This window comes from Neopelma chrysocephalum, unplaced genomic scaffold (genome assembly GCF_003984885.1).
Source record: "Neopelma chrysocephalum unplaced genomic scaffold, ASM398488v2 Primary Assembly neopelma1_44, whole genome shotgun sequence".
NCBI lineage: Eukaryota > Metazoa > Chordata > Aves > Passeriformes > Pipridae > Neopelma > Neopelma chrysocephalum.
In genome coordinates this window covers 13,177,494-13,200,641 of record NW_020897703.1, presented here as the reverse complement: position 1 = coordinate 13,200,641, position 23,148 = coordinate 13,177,494, and the positions used below count along the sequence as shown (strand labels likewise).

The following is a 23,148-nucleotide window of genomic DNA, read 5'->3' as shown; positions in this document are numbered from 1 at the left end:
TTCCAAGGTCAAGGCATTAACAGGCAGCAATTGCTTCAGGTGTACTCCATTAACATTTCACTGTTTCTTGGTTTCTGTTTGGCATTTAATCTATCAGAAATAGGCATAATTTGGGACAATAACTAGGTGTTTGGTAGAGGTTAAATACTTGCAATCTGAAATGTATGAATAAAACTTTCTGAGAGAAAAATGTACTTCCAAGAGTGATATTTATCAAATATGGTAAAACTGAAGGCCTTCAGTTTTTCCTGACTTTTTTTTTCTTTTTAATAAAATAAAAAGGCATCTCAGTAGCTGGGGCAGCTGATACTAACAGATAGAAAAGAACACCATAAACTCCTATATAGCAAGTCACATCCTGCTTTTTCTGGCTATTGATCTTGGAATATGCCACAGCTGATGAAAACAGGGCTGTGTTTCTACTAGTTTTTCCCTCCTTTCTGCTATTGACCCAGGACAAAGCTTCTGGATATTACACTATGACTATTTTTAAATAAACAATAAAATTTCCTGTTTCTCTTCATCTTCAATAACTGGCAGCATCCATATTAGGTTGGTGTTCATCCTTTTTTTAAGTTAAATGAAACAACAAATTTAGAGCTACAGACTTATGGTGGTAGTTTTTCAATGTTCCATATCCTATTAGAGTTAAGCAAAACTGGCAGCCTCCTGGAAGCCAGGAGGGCCAACCGTGGCCGGGGGGGCATCAGGCAAAGCATCACCAGCCGGTCCAGGGAGGGGATTGTCCCACTCTGCTCTGCACTGGGGTGGCCTCACCTTGAATATTGTGGCAGTTTTGGGTATCACAGTATAAGAAAGATATTAAGCTATTAGAGAGCATCCAAAGGAGGACAACAAAGGTGGTGAAGGGCCTTGAGGGGAAGCCATATGAGGAGTGGCTGAGGGCACTTGGTCTGTTCAGCCTGAGAAGAGGAGACTGAGGGGAGACCTCATTGCAGTTACAACTTCCTCCTGAGGGGATGAGGAGGGGCAGGCACTGATCTCTTCTCTGTGGTGACCAGTGACAAGACCTGAAGCTGAGTGAGGGGAGGATTAGGTTGGATATTGTAAAAAGTTTCTTCACCCAGAGGGTGGTTGGGCACTGGAATAGGCTCCCCAGGAAGTGGTCACAGCACCAGGCCTGATAGAGTTCAAGAAACATTTGGATGATACTCTCAAGCACATGGTGTGATCCTTGGGATATCCTGTGCAGGGCCAGGAGTTGGACTCAATAATCCTTGTGGGTCCTTTCCAACTCAGAATATTCTGTGATTCAGTGAAAACTTCACAGCAGTAGCTGGTATTGAAAAAACCTCTGAACGCAGGCAACACATTCGTGACTTCAAGTACTATTTATTTTAAATTTAAGGGAGACATTTATAAATTACCTGTAAAGAGTTCCCTGTTATTAATAGGGCACTATTTCTGAACAGGTGTGAATAGTAAGAATGACGACTCTGTATGCTCAGTAAGCAAACACAAGAGGCATGGGAATACTTCCTGTACGCAAATAACCAAATTACAAAACGGTGCTTTGGGTGCCAGAGATGTTTCAGACCTGAAGCACCCACTATACAGCACAGGGCTTTATGCTTGTTGAGTTCTTTTTCCTAGTCCTGCTAATCTGCAAGATTTAGACTAAGGTTTTAACTGCTATTATACTAAAGTGCTTTGAAACTGTGGCCTGCAAACCTTTAAATAATCAATGCAAATGTCACTTCAGAAAAAAATGAACTGAACCACAAGTTCATCAACACACATTTGTCAAAGAAAATAGCAGGAGATCAGAGCTATTATGAGATTAAGTGCATGGCCCACTGAGTAGGGTTTTAGATGGGACAAAGAATATAGAAGTTCACTCAACAGTTTTCACACGTTTGTTATATAAGGTTGGTCTTCTATCATTTACTTATGTAAATACCCATCAGTGTTTTTCAATCCTCATTATACTAATCTTTTTTTCCTCCAGTTACCCAATGAAAATATAGGCTGGTATCCAGGACTGATATTTAAACACTACTGCTTTCAGAAACATCTGAATTGAAAATCACACTTAAGGTGTGTTTCTGAATGTAACATTTAACAGCACTTCTAAAACCAATATTTGTGGTTAACTAATTTATTTTGGCTAACAAACTGGGTATCAAAGTTCTGAGCTTATAAATGCCAACTTTACACAGGAAATATATCTCAAAATGAATCTAATATTCATAAGTGTACTTCAACATTTGTGCATACATACTTTAGAGATTTCTTTAAGGAAGTATCTAACATTGGTCTCTAGACTAATTCAATAATGTGCCAAGTGAAAGACGGAATGAAACATGCAAACTTGAAAAAGTGAAATGAGCATGAAAGTAATGTCAAAAATTGGATTCAAATTCTGTTTGGTAAATATGGTCATCATAACTAATAAACTAAGAACTATTGTGGAACAACAAGATAAGAAATAATTACTTTGGCTAAAACACCAATTTAGAATAATAATAGTCTTAGACTGTCATTTTAACAGCTTTTCTATTGAGTCCTTAGAGGGATTATTTGCATTCCTCAGGTATTCTATTGTACGATTCAGATGAATAAAGACTTACAAATCATTCCTCTACCGCCAGTGTGAGACTTTGATCCAGTGAATACACCATTGTACCTTAACTATAATTGGCAAAAAACCTGACAGTGTAGAGCATCACAAGCTTAATAACAAAGGAGAATATCTCAAAGTGTTGACAGATGATCTTCATAATGCAGGAGCAGAGCTGGTACATTTTAGCAATAAATGAGCACTGAGGTCTAAAGGTCTCTGAAGTGACTGACATCAGACCTGCTACAGCCTCACTAAAAGAATAAGGTACTGCATCCCACTCCGTACAGACAGTCAGATTCTCTGCCAGAGTCTTTCACTTTTGTGACTTTCAATGTCACAGGAATTACCAAAAAGTACCAGGGAATTCCCTTAAAGGTGATAAAAATAAATAAAACAAAAAATGTAAACACTCAAATATAAATATTGATATATTTCAAAATTACATTTTCCCCAAAGCAAAAGGCTTGACTAATAATCAATAAAATAATTGTGCAAGTTTGCTTTCCTATTAAGGATAACTAAGTGTGCTAAACAGAACAAAATGGTCTTAGCAAATGGTAACAATTAATGTCAAAGTCGGTTTTACTTGAGCACATAATTTTTCCAAGGAAATGATGTATGTCTGTAAAAGGACAGCATTAGTACACTTATATGGGCCTTTGTTAAGGTAAGCAAATCCTGGAGTATCTCTCCATTATTTCATGCTATACTTGAAAATGAGTGATGAAGGGTACTGGATTTTAGGCTTAGAGAAAAGACTTTTGACACTTTAGACAAAAACACCACACACTAAAAAATGAAAAGTAAAAAAGAAAAAAACAAACAAAAACGCCCAACAGTAGAACTGGCAGCACCAATGACCATGATTAACAGCTGAAACTACTTTAAGAAACAAGTAACTACTCGAGATGAAAACCCTTCTTCACAAAGTAAAACTGAAAACTGTGAAAATAGTGTACACATGAAAAGCAATTTAAAATACCTCTGTTCCAATTCGGTTTCTAAAAATGTCATTATTAGTGGAGTTACAACTAAATTCTGATTATACAACATAAATCAGAAAGAAGAAAGCTTATTCTAGTACTACTCAATAATAACAGCAAGGGAACTCTTTGACATCCAATAGCCTTTCCCTACTGAGGTGGCTTGGTTCTTCCCTCCCGTGTGGAGAGGAGTGTGCCAACAGCAACTACTGAGGGTTCCTGAATTGAAATCTGATTCTATTTGCCACAAAATGGACAAAATATCCTTTCTGAAAAGAAAATACAGACCCAAGAGACAGCAAGACATCCATTCATTCTGTGATGGCAAAAAGAAAATCATATGTACAACTGTGTAAAAATCCAACACAAGAACAAAACCAAGGCAAGCACAAAAACAAATTTTATCAGCTTTCAAGTGAAGGCAGCACTCAAAATCCTGACAAGGAAAAACAGCAAAGAGGAATTCAGATGCTCCCTTCCACCTAACACTGTTACTGTTATTTGGTAAGGAGTATCAGAAGCATATCAGCATATCTACTAAACAAAAGGTGCCAGTGACTTCAAGAGCAGAAGGATCAGGACAACTACCAGAGTTAACTCCTGATAGTAAATCAGAATGCAGAAGACTTTGGAGAAAGGTTTAAAAATGATGGCACTCATTGAGAAGGCCAAAAAGCAAAGAACACCAGAAAGGGGAGTTGTACAGAAGGGGATGTCTTTCCTTTAAAATGGTGATGCTTGCTGAGGCAGAAGAAACCAAAACCTGCAGCCAATCAAAATAAAAAGGTACAAAAGTTGCAGAATGTACATTAACTACAAATCAATATTTGAGAGAATTTCACATGAGAGATCCAGCTGGGAACAGAGACAGAGTTCAGATGGAAATCTGAAGTAGTGATGGAAGAGAGAAGCTGCAGAGAAAGCTTAAGCTCAGTGGACACCTGCAAGAAAAGATGATCTGAAAAACTGCCCCCTGAGAAGAAAGGTGATTTGTGACAGTATGCTTTTGTACAAGCAAGACCAAAAAAGCCCCCATCTAACCCATGGAAGAGAAACAATTGTTTTTCTGTTCTGCACCTGAACTGAGTGGAAAACAGCAGAAACAGAAGAGCACGGCAAGGAAAAAGAAAACATCAGGCAGCACAAGAAGGAAAGAAACAAATGTAGGTAAGATCAAACTAAATTATCAAAATATACAAAAGACTCAAAAAAAGATCCACAGATAGGAGTGAGAACAAGGAGACCTAGAAATTCCAACAGGCTCTTCTTGTTGGCAGTTCTGAGCAATTCTGATTTTTAAAACCTACCAAACTCAGTCTGTTTAGTGCTTGCTAAAGTTTTCCATATGTGTAGCCTAAGCCACCTTTATTTCAATTTAAATGCATTAGTTAAACTGAGCCTGTAGGCTATGAACTGGGAATACACACTCCCTATTTTTTCTTAAAACTTGAGGTCTTTTTTATTTTGAGCTTTCCTTGTAAACCACATACTACTTCTAACTTGAACCTTTTTTCTGGAATCTCTCCAATTGGTCTAAAAGCTTCTGGAAGTATACAATACCTAATGCACTCCTCAGAGCTCTCAACAATAATGTCTTACAAGCATTAAAAATACTAGAGGATTAACTCAACTTTTCAGGCGATTCTCCTGTTTATTAAACCCAGTCTAGCATTTGCTTTTTTGTGACAGCACTGCAACACTATCTCACGCTCAGTTTATAACTTACTGTGTGACCCTGCTTGGCTAGCTATTCTTAATACTATGTTTGCATAGTTGATTATTCCTGCATAAAATCTTTCTCAGGAATTGCACCGTAGCTGTTTTTTTCCTAATGATTTCTTCTATTTCTTGATATGCTCCTAAATTATCATTTTGTTCTATACATACATGGACATCTCCTAGTTTGGGGGTCATCTACAAATTTAACAAGAATGCTCCCAATCCAGCTCATTAATGGAAATACCTAACAGTATTCAACCAGCAGCCACTTCTGCAGCTCTCATAATGAGATATTATTTGTTTGGAAAGTGTATCACTGATAACTATGCTCTATGTATTATCTTCCAACCAGTCTTGCACACTCAACTTCCAGTAGTTCCCATCTTGTTCCAATATTTCCTATCTTGTTTATGAGAATGTTGTAAGGCATCAAAACCTTTAAAGGCTTAATAAAAATGCCAATATGTAGTAAAGTATATTTTTTCACTACATGTAAGACCATTAAATTTATCACAAACAAAATATTAGTCACATAACAATTTAGACAAGTCATAAACAGACAACATGAATTCATGAAGACTACTGGGTTGCCTGAAGAGAATTAAAAAGTTGAATTGTTCCAACATTTTTCTTGAAATCAAAGGAAAATACATTGACTTTAAAATATCTTGTTTCTTCTTCCCTCTGTGGCTTTCTTTTGTCTTTTGAAGCCTCATTCATTACCCATAAATTATCTAATATGATGATGAATTGGGCAATAATTATTTTTTCTGCCAGGTCCGAAAACTGTGAGGACCACTAGGTTTAGTTGATTTGGTGGGATGGGAGAGGAAAATCTAATCTACCTAGGCACCCGTATTGCATGACACAGCTCCTACGTGATGTCCTTCCCTTCTATTCTGTGAGCATGCACAGAATCCACAAAGATCAGGTCCCGCTGTTCTCAGTACTGTACATATGTATAGGTGAATATGTGTATGTATTCATACATAAATCAGAAACATGCACAGGTTAAGTAAGCTTTCATGCCAAATTTCTATAACTAACAAAGAATGGAATGGTAAAAGTGGCACGGTACTCACTCTGCTGTATCAGAGCACCATGCTGTAACTCTTTACTGCTACCTGCCTCTCTTAGAGTATCCCTTTCTTCTTGCACTACATAATGAGAAAGGATGACTAAACAGGAAAACATTCTTCCTCACCATGATAGTTTCCTTTTTATGAAAATCACAAATCTACAGGAGGTTTGAGAGTACCTGTTATAGACCTTGGCAACCATGTTTCAAATCATCAGTGACACTTAGGAATTTATTTTTTTATTCCCTGTTCCCAGGTGGCCAGATGGAACACAGTAATACTTTGATTTCAAAAGCCCTTTCCCAGCCCCCACTTTCTTGTTCAGAACAAACACACTGCCCCACACACTCACCATACTACTGGGCTGCTCCCTGGCCAGGAGTGTCCTCTCAGCCCCTCAGGAAAAGAGCTTCAGGGACTCAGCACCGCATTTATCCTGAACACTTTAAGCTCCTTGATACCTGCCTCCAGTTCAATGTCCACATCCCCCCCAGTAGTCACTGCATTCAGACGAACTTTACGAGAGACCAATGTGGAGAACCCATCTCACACATTAGATGTCATATCTCCCAACACAGATTGACTTGAGCCTTGAAACATGTCGTGGAATAGTCTTTAAAATTTTTACCACAACATTTTTGGGGACTTGTAACACACTCCATGATCTCAGGAATCTTATGACAAAATGGATATATATAAAGTATTTCATTCTACTAGATCCAGATTCCACATTTTTTAACTTCATTGTAATTTCAACTTATACTGTATTAAAAAAAAAATCATAGAAGTTCCTGATCAACACTGTCATTTGACATTTATTATAGATGGGTTTATAACTTTCCTTAACGTTCTCCTTTGAAATGTAAGTAATCCCAGGTTCTCTGCCTCATGTGCGTCAAAGCAAGTTCTTCCAGGGCCTTGATCTCTATTATGGCCATTATCTTAAATCCCCTATAATTCTGCAAAATCATTTGTTAGATGGGGTGACTAGTATTGCACCTATTTTAGTTCATGTTGTATCCCAGATTCTAAAGAAGCATTTTCATAATGTGGACATGAGCTTCTCATCCCATTCCTTATCCATCCAGATGTTACCCTTGATTTTCTGCTACCAGCTGCACATGGAGCAGGGACCCTACCAGCGCTCCCTGCACATTCAAACTGTTCACCAACAAAAATAACCCAGCAGAAAAGCAGGTTTGGGAGGGAGAATTTAATTCTTTCATATCCATCCTCTCCCGCCCTTGTCTTTTAAGATGGACCAGTTTGCTTTCCCACAAACCCTAACAACTGTCTGTGCCAATATAACTGAAGGGTGGTGTAGGAACAGGTGAAGCCTCTTAAGGACGGGGTGTCTAAATTGGCCTACCCCCCCAAAAAAGAGTGATGCCATGGAGCCAAGTTCAATCAGAAATTTTGTTGTTTGTTATTGGAGAATGCTCATAAATGGCATGACTCCTGAGTAAAATTATCCCATATGAGATCACTTACAAATGGATTCTTCCAGGCAGAAAGTATTAGTTGACGGGAAGAAAAAAAATCAAGGCAATATTCTGAAAATTCATATCAAAGCACTTCATGCCCTCAAGATATAATTCTGTTAACGAACTAACATGAGATGTTAGTAATATACAGTTCTCATTTTACCTGGTGTAGAAAACTACCTAGAGACACTGTCTGTTTAATGGTATGCTAAAAACATGTAAGGACACAACCCGTCACTTACAGCTTTATACTACTGACTAGTTTTTGAATGTATTTCACATAAAGATTTGGCTTAACTGACATGAAACTTTTTCAGTTTGCAAGATGTGGAAACTGTGAAAGAAATAATACCAGAGAATATAATATTACCTGTAAATCAAGTACAGGCAGCACTTAATGGACAAAATATTTTTATAACTAGGAGAAATAAAGCATGCATAACAGAAAAATAAAGTTCATGACCTACAAAGAGTTTGAATTAAAAAATATCAAGATGGTAGAAAGACAAAGAGGTTAAATAATCCAGAATGAATTTTTTTGTGCTGATATATATATAGAGAGCTCCCAGTAAGAAAAGCTTTTTCAGTGCATTATACAGCTTATATAATTCCATCTAACAAAAGGGCAGTCAAGGTAACCCTATTTTAAACATTTGTAAGAAGCATCATTCAGGAAGAATACAGATCTTAAAATCCACTTTTAAAACATTAGTTTCTGATCTAATTTTCAAGACCGCACTAATATCTCTATCCAAATTATCGTCCTCACTAAAGTGATCAAAATTAATTATGATTTAAACAATAAGGAAAATGGTACTACACTGCCACTGTACCACCTTGCTGGTATGTGAAAGGCTTAAGAGTCCCTAGTTCTCCTTGGTCTGCCAATTGCAAACATAGATTCTGTCTTAACTAAAGAGACAGCTAGCTGCTGCTGTCAGCAAGGATCAAGCACAGCCAAGACTGAACTACTGATGAACCTGCATAACAATACAAACTGCAACAAATGGTGCACATTACATTTCCTAGTTATGGGCAGAACAGGCTCTACTTGCAGCATGTGTACCTTGGACTGGAAAGATGCCTTTTAAAGACACATCTTGTTGGTCCTTCTGCGATAATTTATAAAATGCATAGTTTAGAAAAGTTTTCTTGAAAACTATAACAATATAATTTAACAAATGATCATTCATAAATTATAGCAAGAGGAGGCAAATCTCAGTCACAAGACTTATGTGTAAAATGATGACTGAGATACTACTACAAATTAGTAGAAAGAACTCCTATTCCATATTCATGGCATGGCCTGATATTTTTAACTTTTGTCTCTTGAAAGGACTTCTTTACGTCACATGGAAAACTGTATTCTTAAGTGTCCTGTACAAAGTAGGACAATTCATACCAACAGTTATAGCAAAGTCTCAAATATATACTCAAAAAATTATAAGTCATTATAAATAGAATATTTGATAAAAAAACCAAAACAGGTAATGCCTTAACAAGATAAACTTTACATGAAATACATGACGGACAACACCATTTTAAATTTATATTCTTTAATTCTTTTATGCACTGTGTGCATGCAAGCAAATACAAAGCCATACTCCCAGACAAACAAAACTATCTATATAAAACTCCCATGTAATGAAATAAATATATACAAACAATACTTGAAATAAGACACTATAAAGACTAATTGGGAATGTATTTCACTAGCATTAATTAAAAATTCTGCAATGAGTAACGCAAATGCAGACTACAACATCATTAGTTTCGGCTTGTGCTGATGGCACACAGCAATTTAATGAAACCTAAATAAACTGGATAAGAATATTCCCCTCTAGTTCTCTTACTGAAATATCCTCTCCTTCTCACAAATAATAGAGGGAAACGTCTTCCTCACTTGTCCAGAATTAGTCTGTGTTATTTTACTTGTAGAGCCTCTCCAGACCACAGAATTCACATGAATGTTCTCTTCCTTCCTCTATCAGTTGCTAAAAATTATGTAAGTATTAAAATTGCAAGAGTCAAATATACCACAATAAGAATATTTGAATTAAAGTAATAAACCCTGCTTATTCCTTCTGCCCCCTTGGGCCATTACCAACTACTAACATTTTGTGATGACACAATACTACAATTTTACAATTCTATGTTTTCAGAAACAATTTTAATGAGACTAGTAAAAAGAATCATAGAAGCTGGTGTACACTGGGCTAAGTTGTGGGATTTTTGGTGAAAAAAGATCGAACTTGCCACTAGGCTGGAATATGCTACTCAATAAATGAGAAATTAACTGGTATTTATCCAGACAAAGAACATCATCTAAGCTCTCAGTATGACAACAAAAGAGTTGAGTTGAATGGTTAATATTCAAACGACAGCAACTCAAAGAATACAAGGCTTTATTTCAGACACCTGATTTAGATACCTAATGTCGCTCTGCTCCCTATTTAGTTAATGAAGCAGGAGGCTTTTCTGAGGGCAATTCAAAGTACTTAAATTAGGGCTCCATGTCTCACTTTCTTCTTAAAGCATCTTCCCTCTCCCCTTTCCATAGGCTACTTTAGAAACTAACCCTCACCTTAAGTGCCTAAGACACACAAAATTATGTGGTGTGCCTCAGCCTCACCTCCTGCTGATACATTTCCCCAAAATACTGTCTAATAAATACAACAGCATATACGGTACTGTCACATGAACATGTCCGTGTCCAAGTAAAACGCTAAATGAGTTTGGGATTTTCTCAGTGTGCAGAGATGCCTTGTATGAAATGCACTTCACTAATTTGAAAAGCTGTCACAAAAATGTTCAATTCCACAGACACAGTCTGTTTACCTGTCTAAACTACGGTGAAATGGAAAAAAAATTAACAATGTCTGAATAATCTACTAAAACATACTTGTCCTAGGGGAACACTAACTTTGATTTTTTTCAGAAGCAGGAATAAGTATCTGGATCAGTGTCACGCCCCATTTATCTGACAGACTAAAGGATCTGTTAGACACAGATTTTTAAGGCTGAAAATGGAATGACAAAGTAAACTTCTGTCAGAAATAAATACTCCTGTTCTGTGGGTGGGTGTGCATAAAACATTTTTATTTGCAAGCACAAAACTAAAATTTGATTTATTAGGAAACTATTAGTTAACCTATCTTCATTTTCATATCAGTTATGGAATTAGGAAGCATGCAATGCCCCTAGCAATTTCAACAATATAAAAATAATTTGAATAAAAAGAAGTTCCACCTTGAAGTTACAGCACTATGGTAGGCTTTACCCTTACAAACACTAGCACTAACAATAGGATCAAAAAGCCAAACCTAAAAAGCAAGCTACTTTTATTTTTAGGACTTGGCCCAGAAACCATTTTTCAATAGAAAGTCAGAACATTAGCCCAAAAACATACTAATTCATGTTCAGTCTCTTGAGTAAAGAAAAGGCTCCATGTGTGGTGGCATACATGATAGTTGTCAACATAAATGAAAATGTTCATGAATAAAAAGCAGGCTGTATAAAGAGCTAATTATAATATTGCTATCAATTGCTAGCTTGCGCTCGCAAATCTTTCATATCATATAAATGCATTGTTTTTGACATTTCTCTGTAGCTAAACATCACATCATTTCACTTTTTAAAAGTAGTTCAAATATGCATGGGATATACTATAAGGAATGTGATCTACAGTTACACTGAAAAGGAAAAAACTATGACATAAATGCACAGTCATTAAAAATTTAAAACATCAATCATCTCCCAAGTAAAAAAAAAATCTAGACTTCTAACAGCCTCTATAAAATGATTTCTACTTCCTGTATATTCATCCTTTCTATCCAAAACAGTTTAAAACACTTCACCCAATTACACAGTTGAAGACCAAAATAATACATACATCCAAAGCATTAGTGACATTGTGAATTATTCAACTTGCATCCAGATGTTTTCTTATCATTAGAAACACTGTTTATTTGCTTGAGGCAACCACCTACACTCTTCTAGGACATAAGCTGTGAGAAATGTTTCAGTAACCAACGAAAAGCACTGTTCCTATTTTAATGCTCAAATGTTTTCTTCTGTTTTAGAAGTAGCATAGAATCTAATTTGGTAAAAGACCTGGTCAACAGGCCCTAGTAAGTAATAGATGGTTAAAAGCAAACCTAGCCAAAGGAAAAATACTAAAATATCAAAGTCGGCAGTTATTCTGGGACATGATAGTGTATCCATTTCTCCACCAAAGAGTCACTTAACCAACATATACAATGCAATTTCAGCCTTAGTTTGGTTGAGCAATGACACCATGAAAGAAGAAATGATGACAAAAAATAACCTTGGGTAAACCCCAGTAATTTGGTTTAAAGGAAAAAATAAACCATGTCCTCATAAATTTATTCTCTCATTGATATGACATATGATTTTCTGTGCAGGAGAAATACATCTATAAAATATTTGATAGTGTGCTGTGTGTGAAATTACTCATTCAACTGGAGAAGAGGGGAAAGTGGATTTGTACAGACTGTGGACCCAGTAATGCACTGGATATGTTAACAGGAGAACAAACTGGTGTTTTAGGCTATCGCTAATCAAGCTTCACAAGGATCAAACTTAGGACTGATCTTGTTTAAATACATTAATGACCTTGATACAAACATTAGTTGCATGCAAAGTTTATGTTCAGTACAGAAGCAGGAGACATTTTCCTCAAGGAAAGTTATCATCATCAATTGGAAGTGACAGAAGGGGGATCATGAGGGGTTAGTGTTCTTCAGAGCAACTCTAAGCCATCACAATGCAACAGGAAAAAGGCAAACGTAATCTACAGATCCTACTGGAAATGCTTCCCTTTGTTTAACAGGATGTTTTACATCTGCACATAAGGTATTCATGAAAGCACGTGGAGCTGTGATCAGCTAAATTCAGAACAGGTCTAAGATTATCAGAGGAATGGGAACCTCATGTACATGACAGAGAGAAAAAAATTTATTAATGTCAGCTTTAAATAAGTACTGGAAGTAAACACCAATTGATAAGATACTATTTAGTCTACAGGACCAAGCTGCCCGAACCACCAATGAAATAAGCCAGTCATGAAAAAAGAGACTGGAAATTAGCTGAACATTTTCAACCCTAGGCAGCAGCAAGGTTCTGTGAACAGTCTCCCAATACTAAGTGCAAAACAATCAGCTACTATTTAAAAAAAAAAAAAAAAAAAAAAAAAAAAAAACACAACAAAACAAAAAAACCCTACCACCTTAATTAATTTATGAAAGTCATTATACTGTGTAGTTACCAACAATAACTGGTTCTGTGCTGAATGCAGAGGAGAGATTACAGTAATTTAGGGATTACCGTATAGTTACATGGAAGCACTACACTTTGTGAATTCAGAAGTACTTAAAGGCTATGCAGAAATGCAAAAGCGGGACAAAGGTCTCAATTTCATACGTAAAAACCAATGCCTCCACTGGGGAGAAGGCACAAAGAACTCAACCACCACATACTCGACTCGGCTAGTGTTAGCCAGCTGACCAGCAGCAATAGGGCTGTCAGACTGATCACTATGCAAAAAGTCCTCCCAAGCCACAGAATACGATGCTACCTGCTGTTCAGTGCCTGCTTTTTAAAGAAGGAGTATAAATTAGGGATCACTGTTGTAAGGAAACAAGACTCAAACTCTTGAACAACTAGACTTCATGAGTTCTGTTCTTCCAAAATAAAATGTAATTAAAGTCAAAAGTAGCCCATTATACCACTTATAGTTACCAGTACCACTCATGAAGAGAGCACAGGTGAGGCAGAAGAGGTGGCTGCATTACGTGTGTCATAGTTGGCACTAAGTCATATCAAAATTTGGGCAAGATACAATTTTTAAAATAGCACTAATGAGAACACTGGACTTCTTTATCCTAATTGGTTAAATGAAGAAAATTAAGAATATTAACTTTAAAATGTGTAAATATTTAAAATGAAATTTTCCTACTTGGCATCACAAACAGAGATCTAAAAGAGACAGAAGTAAAATCCAGTCCTCCATCAGCAATTCTCCAGGCATGTAAAATGCCTTTAATATAAAGCCATCCTTTATCCTTCTCAAGTTCCACATCACTATCAAGTTTTGCTCCAGAGAAAGGGAATCCCATCATCATGAGTCTCCTATCCTATCCGACTCTACTGCACCCTCAAGAGTAAGCTTGTCCTTTGCATTCAGCAAGACAAGGTTGGCTGTAAAGGAAAGGAACATCCATAAGCAGACAACCCTTTGGGGTAGGACACTGATTTTGAAATGCACTGGCAACCTCTGTTGGAACATTTTCGGACTTCAAAGTGTTTCCTATTACAACATTAAGACACAATACAGTTGCACATGATTTCCAATTTCTAAAAAAGCAACCAATAAACACATTAAATTCTAAACTGAATGTACTCATTACACACACCTACCTTTGAGTGAATGGAGCTACAGTGAGTACTTGCCCCTCAACAGACTAGAGGCTATTCTACTGTAAGATATCACAGACACTACTAAGAACACAAAAACAAAAGCACATAGTACCTCTGAATTTCATGCCATGCTTTGTAAGGAATAAAACCTAGTGAGTACAGTCTCTTCTGATCCCTTCTTCCCCAAATATGTCCACTTTCCTATCCAACAGTTCTTTGCCTTCTCTTGATCACTGTTCTTTCTTTTCCCAGTGTTATTCTCCAGTCTTCAAAGCTTTCCATCTTGGTACAACAGCTCTTTAGCAAGATGTTTCCAAATGCAATCAACAGAACTGAGTGCTCCCTCCTACTCTACCTTGGGTCACTCCCACACTCCTACTTCCTTTTATCTCATTTGCAGGGTTACCAGTTCTGGTCCTGGTCAGGGACCCACTTCCTGCTCTGTTTCATTTGTGCTTAACATACAGAGGTACATCAGAGGCACTTCCTAATTCCTGTTAGGTCTGGTCAATTCTTAAATTTAGCAACAGCTATTTCAAAGAAAAATTCCTTAGCCACTGTGTATCTCACAGTATTTAGCACTACATTAAACTGCACTTTCTTATATTTTTTTTAGAAAATAAATCATACAACTATTAACATTTTAAAATTTGTGTTCTGCACAAATCCAATGCATACTAATAGGCTGAAATGAACTAGGCTCAGAAACAAAATACCAATTTAATAAACAAAACCAACCAAACAAAAAACCAATCCATTATATAGTTACTTAAGTAGCAGAGACACAATAAAGATATATGTTTTCAGATATATACAGTAGTATCTGTTATAAAGAAATATTCAATACAAGTCTTTCAGTAGAATCTAGAAAAGTACAGAGCATACAGTTGTACTTCTAGTGCCTCCACTCATCAGACAAAATCTCTTTACACAGGCAAAGAACAAAAAACAGAAATCTAAACAGAGCAAACTGAAACATGGTAACACTAACCAATATTGTATCTTTTCTGGGAAGAAAAGTTTCTCTCAGAAAAATATGTAGTTGATAGTTTCTGTTGTGCATTCATCTAGTTACTGCATGCTGTACTTCCGATACAAACCTGTGGAGCGTGCAACAACAAATGCCAAGAGTACAAAAGACTCTATAAGACTTAATATTCTAGTCCTGGTCATGCATGTTCTCAGTTTTGCTATTTACCACAAAGAAAGCCCAACTATACATTATGAATCAATCAGAAAGAGGACACATTTTTAATGTTTTAATAAAAATAATGCAAAGTATGGAACTTCACTGTGATGAGATGCCTAAACCAGAAGTATTTCTCCAGCACCACAGCAGTTATAACATATTACATAATAATCCTTTATGGAGAAAGCTCTTACTGAATTTGTAAAAAACTTTGTATGTTGCAATTTTCAGAAAAGCACCACTCTATAAATGCATCCCATTCATTCAGAAGCAACCCAGAATCAGTACTATAGAAGCTAAAGGTACTCTCAATGCAATGATTCATAGTTTCCCTAATAGAAAGATTCAGCAGTTTTCAGACGAGACCTTTATTCCCTCTCTGAATAAATGATGCCTGAAATTTTTATTCTTGTTCTAATGGAATTTCAATGGCCTTCACTGCAAATCTACTGGAAATTTTCGCATATTAAGTGGAAAAAATTAAATGATGTTAACCACATTTTAATGTGATTAAGGCTGACAGGGTCATTATTTCTGCTAATCACTCAGTTTAAAAAGCTCAAACAAAACTTTGTAACAGTCAACGTTTTTTCTGGTTTTCCATATGTCTACTGTAGTTGAGTATTAAAGCCACTACAGAATATGAAACACGGCATGTATAACAAAAAGGATATATCAAATGTTTTCTGCAACTTGTACATGGATTTCATTATAATTAATTAAAGATTAAAAAGGGGGGGAATCATTCTTACAGTATGTATACTCCTTTACTTCTTTTGTCTTAATCAAAAGATGAAATAGAACAAGAAAATATATATCTCTTTTCTTGTAGCTCCAATTTGCTATTGAAAAAGAGAAAATATTTCTGCATGTCTTTACTGTGAACTAAAAGATATATGTAAACACTTAAAATAATTTCTTAGAGCGTGCCTGTTAGGCTCTGCAATAAGGCGTTCTGCTTATTACCATTTAGGTTGGCATAAACTGGAAAATGGGCATTAAAACAGTAGAAGAGAGGTAAGTGGCAGTGATGAAGAGCAAAGAATAGATAGTTTTCAGAGTGTCTTGTAGTTTTCGCTCATGGAGGATCAACAATAGAACAGAAAATTAAGGACACCGTTGCTCTGGTCACTGGCTCAGCTTGAGAAGCACAGCCTTACAGCCAGCCCTCTTGCTCAAAGGTTTGCCACTGACAGCAGCAATTGTCGATGGAGCAACTCCCCAGGATCAACCACAGAGCACAGAAGCCTTGAGGGTGATCGAAAAGGGTGGAAGGACTTAAATTAAAAAACAGACAGAAGTTTGTCTTGTTCATGCTACCAGAGGAGGAGGCATGTTATTTGTGGGATTTATATTTTGTTTCTTTCTGGGTGGCAGGAAGCTGTTCACAGGTTTTCTTTGGCTTGGGTTTTCGGCTTTTTGAAGGATTACCATTTTCTGTAACGACCACCGCTGTAATGCTTATTGCTGTTAATATTAAATATCACCCTCTGTGGTTCATCATTTCTGGAGGACCTGTACCTCTCATGCCATGTTATGTCTCTCCTCACAAACCACACACTTACAGATGATTAAAAAAGTGGGGTAGAAAAAGGCACTTCAGCATCCAAATTCATTTTTTCTATGTAAGTAACTTGCTTAATCCTTAAGTTACTTAGACAAGAATGAAAGCGCAGACAGACTGATTCACATTGATCATTCCCATATGGTTTAATAGATACATTTCAACCTTACTGAATCACTAAAAACTGTATTACAGTAGCTTCTTGGATTACCAAAAATAATATTTAAAACTAGTAAACAGATCATTATCTTATTAACCTTAAGGTATGTGAAATTTATCTGAAAAATATTTTATTTCCTTCCCATTCCTTGGCAAAGTATCCAAACACAAAGATTTTTATACTTACTTTATGATTACAAGAAAAAATGCTGAGTACAAAAAATGGTAATTAATCATACATCTTTTCATATAAGACTTTACTTCTACCTTCCTATCTAGAATGTACTGCTAACTATTTCAACAGCCAGCAGTTTCTTTTCCTAACAAACATTTGCTTCACACCTGAATACTTTCCATGACAAGAAAAAAAGTCCAATGACATTAGATCACTTACTATCAAGAACAAACTAGGTTAACATTAATATCATATACAGCTGTAGTTTCTGATGTTCTCAAAAAGAAACATTATTGTTGGACTTTCTAGTTTTAGTGCGAAGCCATGCACTAGTGCATCAACTAACAACCCCACTGAATTCTTGTGCTCATCTAAGAAGGGACCCTGCTGAATGTCCTAATGCATCTTATTGTGAATCTTCAGCAAATAAAACTTCATGTATGAGCTCATGATGTGCTTTGCTGCTGGAAAGTCACAGGCTCTGTGGGAAGCTTTTTATCTTCCCAGCAGTCAGTTCTCTGAGAACATCAGTGCAGCTACTGTAGTTACCTGTAGATTACTTGTATTTTCTCACATCTGTGTCCAGCAATCTAAACCATGATGATAAAGGGTCATTAGGTTTTGAGTGAGGAAGGGGATGGACTAGACAATTTGCTCTGATAAGCTCCTTGTTGCGAGTGCCGGTTTAGAATGTGAAATGTGGGGTTATGCACATTCTCAACTCAAAACCCTGTTCTCTCAGAGCACCAATTAAAAATCATACTCAGCCCATCTTAAACTACATGAACACATCTTACCTGAATTCTTTACAATTAATAATATTGCAATAACCTAATTCTATCACGATAAGAAGGACATCAACTATCTATTAGCCACAAAAGAATTCAGGTACAATTACTAAGATAACTGCTGTTTGGAGCACAGCAAAGCAATTTCCCACAGTGGGACTTACAGTTCAATTTACCAGTTGGGCAAATATTTTGTGCTCTGTAGTGGTCCACAGAGTTAACAGTTACCTGTAACATTTGAGCAGTGTTATACTTGGAGAAAACTTTTTTCAACCTAAACAGGTGTTTCGGCTTTATCTGTTCCCATGAATACAGATTTTTTTTCCCAACCCTGTTCTAAGACCTCTTTTAAGACTTTTCAATTAACATTCAATGCAAATTTATGAAAGAGCCAATGGTCCTATTTTCCCATTCCAAGCTACTCACAATGAGATCTTGTAAGTTATAGGTTTCTTAAAAGAGGGATGAGAATAAGCACAGTGTCACCTATAAAATTATGTTAGTCCTCAAGTGACTTGATGAAGTGGTAACAGGCTTTTTTTTTTTCCTTATGGGATATTCTGAATTCAGTAAAATAATAAAAAATCCCCCAATCACATAAATTAAACAAAATGGAAGAAGGTTGTGTTTTCATATGCAGCAAAAGCAGATTATACCATGAATACAGTATACAGTTCCAATGACATGGTCAGTGACAGAACTGTGAGAATCCCTTAAAATATTTATCGTGAAATTTTGTGTCAAACTCCAGAAAGTATCATGGTATTATCTTAGTCAACAGACTAACAGACAAAGGAAAGACAAAGGAGTCATTGAATATTGGAGTCACTTGGTCAACAGACAAGCCATCACAAGAAATTCAGAGATTTAAGGGTATCAAGAATATAACTACTAGACTTCCCTCTTCTTGAAATTAAAGATTAAAATAATTACTGTTCAAACACTAACTCATCAGCTTAGATAGTTCAAAAGGATTTTTCTCCATTGCCCTTGCAGAGATGATGATATCCTTTGAGTCTTAATTTCAAGTCAGCAAAGAAAAACAGAAGGCTGATATTTTACACAAAAAGGTCTATTTCCAAATTAGAATAATTGTAGTAATGCATGGACTCATAATGGATTTTCCACCAAGATTCAAAGACAGCATTTGAAAGAGAGCTCTTTAATTTTATCAATTAATTCTATTTTATACCTATGCATCTTCTAGTTCTGACTTCTGCAAGAGAACTAGCTACATACACCACATTTGTATTTATTTTTTTTTATTACTACATGGTCTTTAATGAAAATGCATCATTTTGAGAATGTTAACAGTCTGCATCATCAGAAAAAATGAATCCTTAATAATTATTCATACACCAAGTAGCTGTAAACCAAAATCATTTCAGAAGACCTGAATGTGTCAAGAACTTTGACAATTATGACTGGAGCCAGGAAACTGTAGCACTGCAGAATTTCTTATGAATTTTTCTAGTTACTTTTTATAAATGCTGTCCTAGATGACAGCTTAATGTGTACCACATGCAATATTTATTCTTCTTCAGTGTCAGACTGTCTAGCCATCCAAGGGAATACAAAGAATGTCACTTATTAGGATAAAAGCACAAGGAAGGTAATCAAGGACATATGTAACATCAGCCAATCATGCCCTATTTCAACATCCTATTCCATTCATAACAGTTCAACAATTATTTGCTTACTGATAACTTGCTTTCAGGCTGTTTGTGTTCCCCATAATGGTGGTTTGCATTTATTTTGCTCTTTAGAATTGGACACTTGCTGTGCCATGCATGTTTGTCAAAACTTTCTATCTTCTGTCAGAAATAGCTTTAGCATATCAAATAATTTCTGTTTGTCAGAAATCACTAATAGAACAATCTAGTTACCTTCTATGTCAATAGGGTACTAACACAACTAGAAATCAGAAACAAAAGGCTATCAGACACCACACGCTACTGCAAGACAGGCAGCTAAACCTATGTTTCTATTTAATACACTTTGATCATATAGCTGTGTCTTTATGGAAAGCCTAGTATAGACATTAGACTCTGACTGGAATGGAAATGTACTTCAGGAAGATACTATCTGAACACAAATTCATTAACCTTGTTTTTAAACTTGAGAACTAAATTCCTTAGTAGTCCTCCATGCCTCTTGACCATATTTCTACTTATTTATTTTACCAAATGCCTATACAAAATACTTGCAGACATCTTATCTGCTGATTCCAATCTATCTGATGGATCAAGTTATGAAAAAGCATTAGTTCACAAAGACAAGGCAGGCAGATAGAGGGAGCCAAAGACAAACATTTACCCTCCATAAAGTTATTTTTAAATAATAGTAATAATAATAATAATTTTTAAAAATCCTATGGGAAACTGAACACACATGCACTTGCATGCACACTTCATTAATCTGAGTATCCTGGCACATAAAGGTTTTATTAAATAAAAAACAGGTATGGATTTAATGAGCCTCTGAAATAAAACATAAGCTGGAGGTACCATCACATGTTTTAGATTGACAACATGGTGCAGGTTTTCAATGTATTAGGTGTAAGATTTTCTCTTTTTTTTTTTAATAAAAGCCATTTGGATTTAAATACATTTTCGCTTCAGAAATGTCCTACTGTGCCAATGCATGAGAACAAGAGTGAGACTCGATATACAATGAATCTGATTAATGCATTTTCATTGTCCGAGTCAATGAAGTACAAAACCAGCATATGCACTTAACTCTCTTTCAAGTACTTATTTTCTAAATCTCTCTTCAGGTTTTAGAAACTAATGCCAGAGAACAGTCAATCCCAAACATTATTCTATTTAACTTCTCTTCAAACTAACAATAATTAAGCTCAAGCATTGATAATAAAGGATAATAAGACATGCATGTCTCATCTGACAGTTCTTCCATTAAACATATATAACGTACAAACTTTCCTCTCCAGTTTAAACATGAAGATGCATCTATTCCTGGTTTCAAGGCAAGAATACACTGTAAAAATAGTGACTATCAACATCCGAACATAAGTCATCAGTATTAGTCATTAGAAAAAACTCAAGTCGTGAAAATAAAATACTCTGCCAAAACTTTAGAAGGTAAGATATATTTCTTGGGAAACACAAGCAGTTAAATGAAAACATATTTCCACATACTTAATAAAAAAAGAGTTGTAAATAACCATAAAATTAAAAGGAAAACTGTTTTTAAAAAAATGCATCAGATTTTCAAAATAGTCATCAATGAGAAATGTCTGTCAATTGTGAAACGAAGAATTTACTTAGAACAAAAGTAAACCTAAAAAATGGGCGCCAAAGCCACAGCAGCCTATATTTCCAACTCCATAAAAGAATCATCCTTCTTAAACATTATTTTTCCATTTATAATAAATGATGTTCCCCTGTAGACCTTATTTATAGAAAACAGAACAACTTTCCGTAACATATTCTCCCAGAGCATGGAGATGTTTCAGACCATTCACAAAGAACAATTTCAAGATGAGTATTTTTCCCAGTTCCTATAAATATCTCAAATATCAATTGCAGTGAGAGGAAGAATGGTAGGTGAAACAAAATAAACTTCAACTATGAAAACCCAATGATATTAACACAATTCTGTAGCATGTGATAGCAAGAAATGTTTCAGGAAATGATCCAGACAAATTCAATAAGCAGAATTTTAGAGGTATATACAGATACTTTGCAAATCAGATACACCAATACTGAGTAACACATTATGGAAAGATATTTACAAATTTGGACATTGTTTAAGAGACAGTATTATAGCAATGCTGATTGCAACGTGAAATCCAAAAAAGCAAAAGAAATACAAGTATATTCTCTTATTTCTTAATGAGATGATATTATGATAGGCTTTTTGCTTTAAAAAAAGTCTAAAATCAAAGCTCATCTGCCAGTTATTGCAACTGTTGATGTGCCTAATAGGAGAGTGAAGGACTGTCTTTCCTCTCAAAACCCATCAGTTACAGGCAGCAAGGAGGTATCAGATCCTAACAGAGAGGGAGCTACTCACATTGCTCCCATCACACCAAGGGAGACCACAGCCACCCACCTCTCTAAAGTCATCGGACAGTCTTCCTCTCCATCTTCCAGATTCTCAATAGCACCCCCCCAAAAACAACTGCTGGCTTTTAAATGTTGTGTCAGATATAATAGTGACCCAATAGATGTTAAAAGCTGGGGACACATGCCCATATTATCTATTTCCCCCTTGATTTGAAAGAGAAATTTATTTGTTTTAAAGACTATGCACAATTTCTGTTCCTATACTGTCTAGTTGACAAAGGTAGGCTAACAATGCTCATTCATTCTGAAAGGCAGAGGGCTTAATAAATTAATCAGTAATAAATAAGTTAAGATCAGTAATTGAAGAATAAACAACTACTAAAAAAAGAAACATCTCTTGCACAAATCTCTATTAGTTTATTTGTAAAGCAAAAAAGACAAAAACTCCCATTATTAAAAATAACCAAATCCTACTTTCCACAATAAGACCTGTTCATTAATGGGACAAAGTCCAGTTATTCTTTGAGCTTGTAAGTGAAACCATGGCATATGTAGATCAGTTTGTACCCCTCTTTCTCTCCCAAAATTCCCAACATTCAAATATGCAGAAACAGCTACAGCATATTAGCAGACAGCATTTTAACTGCAATGAAAGAAGTGTAACTGGACCTTTGTACCTTGCATCACAAAATATTTTTGTACATCAACAATAAACAGCAAAATGCAGCAGAACAAAGCTCAGTCTTCTCCTGGTAGATTTAGACACTCATTTTCAATCAAAGAATAACCTTAATCCCTGGGAAATTTAATTGAGGAGACTATTTCACCCTACTTCATTTTCATTCTTTCATCAATATCATTATAACCAAAAATCACTGCAGTGAAGGTAGCTGTACTTGTAACACACAACAACCCAAAAGAGTACAGAAACAAAATGGTTTACTTTTTCATTACTAAT

At 35.8% G+C, this 23,148-nt stretch overlaps 1 protein-coding gene across 2 annotated transcripts in view; it reads right to left on the bottom strand.

Moving 5' to 3' along the window:
- OLA1 (Obg like ATPase 1) overlaps positions 1–23,148 on the bottom strand; it is a 118,678-nt gene that overhangs the window by 7,737 nt on the left and 87,793 nt on the right. The gene's annotated exons all lie outside the window — the stretch shown is intronic.